General features: G+C 45.2%; 1 pseudogene; it reads left to right on the forward strand.

The window, feature by feature from the left end:
* The first annotated feature begins 355 nt into the window (after positions 1-355).
* LOC142433652 (protein FAM136A pseudogene) lies at positions 356-1,418 on the forward strand (annotated as a pseudogene).
* Positions 1,419-5,516: the final 4,098 nt, after the last annotated feature.

Genomic DNA, 5,516 nt, shown 5'->3' on the forward strand with positions numbered 1-5,516 from the left:
TTTCTGGGGTGCAGAGAACTCGTGCAGCTCATCAGTGCAAATAGTCATGGGAGCTATACGCATGCATGGGAGTTGCACGCGTGACCCTAACACTTCACTTAAAGAGAAATGAAGTCCTGATACATTGCAGCACATGGATGAACCGTGAAGACACTATGCTGAGTGAGATCAGCCCATCGCAAGGGGACAGATCTTATAGGAACCCACTCAGGTGGCAGCATTGAACAGAAATAGAAAAGGTGCCATCCAGTCATCGTTGGCAGTACGGAATGTCAGAAACACCGTACATTCTGAAAACATAGCCTTGCAGATGAATGATGCCACATCCCTGGGCTGCAATTGTCGCCAGGCACTCATGGCAAGTTGCAATGCAGACACCGATGAGAAGCGGTTTATTGGCTGGCTGATCGGCAACATCTGGCATTATCGCCTGTGGGTGGAGGAGCACCCACTTTCAGACAGTCTCGTGAGGAAGGTGTATTTAAATATCATTTTTTAAACACCATAGTTTGGAAAGCACATTTATGGGAATTTATAAAGAAATGCTTACGAAAGGGTATTTGTGAATATATGACCAGGGGTGTTGAGTATGCTATTCTTTTGTACTAGGAAACCAGACACCGGAAGGACATTTCCTTCATGAGGCTATTAGTGAGATAACTTTCTGGTCAATCATAGAGTGAAACACCAAGTAGAGGTGAATTAAAGCATAATTAATTTGCCCCCTCAGAGGGGCCCCAGGGAAGGAATGAGTCAACCAGGGTGCAGTAAAGCATCGATGAAACACACAATATTCCTCTGGTTCCTTGAGGTTTCCTCACCCCCCACTACCATGACCCCAGTGTTGCTTCTCAATTCAGACTAGACTGGAGCTTGTACACAGGTATAGAAAAGAGATGGGGGTTCACGACACACGGAATCCAGAAACAGGAGTGGGAATAGTGATCCCAGAAGGGTAGGGGGAAGAGGGGAAGAGGGAGAAAGGGGGAACCGATTACAATGATGGACACATAACTGTACACCACGTGCAGGAGGCAGTGGACTCCATGGTGAAGAGCCTGGAGAGGGAGACCATCCGGAAGCTGAAGGGTGCCATATTCCGGTGCAGCGCCAGCTGCTGTGAGGACAGCCTGGCCTCTATGCCGCAAATGCACCAGTGCATTGAGCGCTGCCACGCGCTGCTAGTGCAAGCCCAGGCCCTGGTGACCAGCGAACTGGAGAGGTTCCAGGACCGCCTGGCCCAGTATACCATGCACTGCAATGACAAAGCCAAAGACTCAGTAGATGCCGGGAGTAAAGAGCTGTAGGTGAAGTTGCAACTAGATTGCTGTGTGACCAAATGTGTGGATGAACACAGGCACCTCTTCCCATCCATGACCAAGAAGATGAAGGAGTCTTTCTCTTCCATCACAAAATAAATGTCTGTGTCAGTGGCCATTGGGGATCAGGGGGAGAATCTATATAAAAAAGAAGGGGAATTGGGTCTTTTAAGTGAATTTTATGAAAGAAGAAAAACAAAGGATAGTAAGAAGTTTAAGGAATATCACCTGGCTCTGGACACACTGGCTCTTTTATCAATTCTAGCTCATAGGAAGTAAATTGGGCAAACTGGTGCTGTAATTTGGGTTGGAGGACATACAAGTAAGTTCTATGGAGTCTAAGTTGTATGTGGCAGGTGCATATCCTGGCTTTGTGTCGTTCCTTGCTGTCCCACGCCAGAGCCATCCCAGGGCACCAGATTCCCGAGTTACAGGTGCCAGCGTGCTGGCACGTTCCTCCAACCTGTCTATGATCATCTGGTGGAGTTTTAGGAGAAGTATTTCTGTTTCTCGCCAACCTCCTCTTTACAAGCAATATTGTCACCCCATTTTCCATAAGCTGTAAGACAAAATGAATGAGAACAATAATTCAGAAGAGGAAAATGGAAAAAAAAAGATGAAAATAATAATGATTTATAATCTACCAAGGAGGTATGATGGTGGGGGAGGGGAGGGAAGGGAAATAATGAGGAGCTGATACCAAGGGCTCAATAGAAAGTAAATGTCTAGAAATGAATGAAGGCAACATATGCACAAACATGCCTGATGCAATCAAGTTATGGATTGTAACGAGAGCTCTAAGAGTCCCCAATAAAATGATCTTCTAATTTTAAAAAATACCATAATTGTTTAACAACCTGAAATTTTTTAATGTAATTACAGAAATATATTTACATAGAAAGATAAGTGGGATAAGTGCACAAGAATGTTTCAAAGGTGATCATGACATAAATCCACATTTGCGTATGTGAGTACCCAGCTATTTATCCATAGGTCTCAAAGTCCAAAAAATAAAATAAGATCTTTTTCTTCCACTCATATAGAATATTCTCTCCAGCATAGAAAGAGAATGCACTTCCTATATGAAAGCCAACCGTTTCCTTGAGGCCCGAACAAGCCTCCTTTGCCACGCAGTCTTCCAGAAAATTCTCTGGTAGATTTGGATCACAGCCCCTCCCTTCCACTTTCCTAGGCTACCAAATTCAAGCTGCAGTTCAGATTTGTAACAGCAGGTGGCACCTAAGTACCTCCAAGAACAAACTCCACAGCCCCCAAACCAAATGCACTGTTTTGGAGAGGATTGTGACGCATCATTAAAAGTCTCTGCCAAGGAGTCGATTCCAATTCTTAGTGACTCATAGTGACTGCTAGACTAGCCTCATGTTTCTCCCATGGAGTGCCTGGTGGTTTCAAACTGGTAACCTCGCAGTTAGCAGCCCCATGCCACCAGGGCCAGTCATAGCGAGCCTATTATAGTACAAAGTACCGCCTCTTCTTAGGGTTTCCGAGACAGTATATATTTGCACAAGCAGACAGCCTCATGTTTCTCCTGCGGAGCAGCTGGTGTGTTAGAACTACCAATCTAGCCATTAGCAGGCCACCGTTTAACCAACCGCGCCACTGGAACTCAGAAAACAAACCACAGTACCCTCTATTAAGGCTCGGTTTATGAGTTTTTCCCATAATGTTTCGGATTGTGTCTCACAAAGGGGATGGGCTTAAAATCAGACTATAGGAACACAGACTAGCCACCCAGAGGCTGAAAAACGACGTAGCTGCAGCTCGACTGGGTGCCGCCAGAGGGCATCACCGCGCAGAATAGAGCGGACCAGAGGTGACTGGGAGAATGGCTGCGCGAATCGGGGAGCGGGGTTGATTGGCTACGTCAAGAAAGGGTGAGGGGAAAGAGAGGGTTTCTGGGAAGGCTTTGCAGGGATGAGGTAATGCAGAGTGAACCCCTGCTCTCATGGTAGGTTTGACTTTGTAGTGTGGACATATTAGCTGACGCTCATGAGGGAAGAGATAAAACAATGAATGAGATGGTGATGTGGGAGCAACATAAAATGCAACGGCTCTAATGTACACGAGTCTGGCAAACAACGCATAGAATAAAGAAGCCATTTCGTGACGTGTTCCCTATGCAAAATGTACTTTTCATTTAAAAAGAAATGAGTGCACCCTGGTGGTCAGAACCAGGATTGCACCTCTAAGCCTCCTGGCCCAGGGCACTCCGGAAAATGGATGGAAACGGGCATCTCGGCCTACTGGCAGCAGACCAACTTTGCTGGGATTTTCCAACAAACGGCAGCAATCCTTTTGTATCCATCACTTTCTGAGATATTCACACCCGAGGCTGGAAGTGAAAGTGTGTGAATTGAGTTGTACCTGTGAGTGTGTACCTGAGGGAAAGAGACACTTAGAAACACACGATTAAAGTCATTACTTTCATCTACTTTTTTTCCCCTCAAATAACGCAATAGAATGAATCTATGAGAATCATCCTGAAGAGGAAACCACACACTTGGTTCCCGATGTCCTGCTCAGAGCACTCCGGGGACCCATTACAGAGTTATCAGGTCATTGTCATGTGTGATCTGGGCACATTACAGCCTGCAGTCAGCTATTCACTGCTTCAGAGATCACAAGTCACTAGCATTTATTTGCCATAAGACTACCCATCCTTCCCCTCATTAATAACTAACTATATACTGAGCTCCAAAGAACAGCAAGTGTGCCTTTGGAGATGTCTCCTTAATGCTAAGGTGGACGGACGAGCATCTCAAAGGAAGTGAGCAGATTGGCAAAATCATGGGTTCAATCTGAAGTGAGATGACTCCTTCCCATGAACTTTGAAATCCTCTGAGGTTTCAAGCAAGGGAAGATTAAAAATAAAACATCCTTTCTAGCATCCCCTTTTTCCAGTCAGCCACACCGACCCCCTTTGAAGTGAAGGTGCCAGAAAGAGTTGATTTCATTTCCCACCACTGTCTTCCTCCCCTGCTTACTTCCTATCCCACTGCTGTAGGACTTCTGCCTCCACAACTGCCATGAAAGTGCTTGCATCCAGGTCACAAGCCAGATTGTCCAGCATTCGGAATTGAAACTCACTGCCTTCCAGCCGATGTCCACTCACAGCCACCCTCAAGGACAGGGTAGATCTGTTCCTTGTGAGTTTCTGGGACTGTAATTTTTTATGAGAGTAGAAAACCCCATTTTTCCCCCAAGGACAGGATGATGGTTTTGAACTGCTGACCTTTTGAAGCTCAGCCCAACATCTGACCTCTATGCCACCAGGGCTCCTTTCTGTCATGAGGTCCAGTTATTTTTTTTAACAATTTTATTGACACTTCATTCACATATCATATACTTCAATAGTTCGATCATATGAAGAAAAGTTGAACAATCATTACCACAATCAATTTTAGAACATTTTCTTCTCCCTTGTACACATTGTTATTCGTATTTTTTTAATTTATTTTTTAAATCATTTTATTAGGGGGTCATACAACTTTTACCACAATCCATACATACATCAATTGTGTAAAGCACATTTATACATTCATTGCCCTCATCATTCTCAAAACATTTGCTCCCCACTTAAAACCTGGCATTAGCTCATTTCCCCTCCCTCTCTGTTGCCCACTCCCTCATGAACCCTTGATAATTTATAAATTATTATTTTGTCATATCCTGCACTATCTGACGTCTTCCTTAACCCACTTTTCTGTTGTCAGTCTCCCAGGGAGGAGGTTATATTTAGATCCTTGTAATCGGTTCCCCCTTTCCACCCCACCCTCCCGGTATCGCCACTCTTACCACTGGTCCTGAAGGGATCATCCGCCCTGGATGCCCTGTGTTTCCAGTCCCTATCTGTACCAGTGTACATCCTCTGGTCGAGCAAGATTTCTAAGGTAGAACTGGGATCATGATAGTGGAGAGGGAGGAAGCATTTAGGAACTAGAGGAAAGTTGTGTGTTTCATCATTGCTACACTGCACCCTGGCTGGCTCATCTCCTCCCCACGACCCTTCCTTAAGGGAATGTCCAATTGCCTACAGATTGGCCTTGGGTCCCCACTCTGCACTCCCCGTCATTCACAATAATTTGATTTTTTGTTCTCTGATACCTGATCCCTTTGATACCTCGTGATTGCAGAGGCTGGTATACTTCTTCCATGTGGGGTTTGTTGCTTCTGAGC

The sequence above is a fragment of the Tenrec ecaudatus genome, chromosome X, assembly GCF_050624435.1.
Source record: "Tenrec ecaudatus isolate mTenEca1 chromosome X, mTenEca1.hap1, whole genome shotgun sequence".
Classification (NCBI taxonomy): domain Eukaryota; kingdom Metazoa; phylum Chordata; class Mammalia; order Afrosoricida; family Tenrecidae; genus Tenrec; species Tenrec ecaudatus.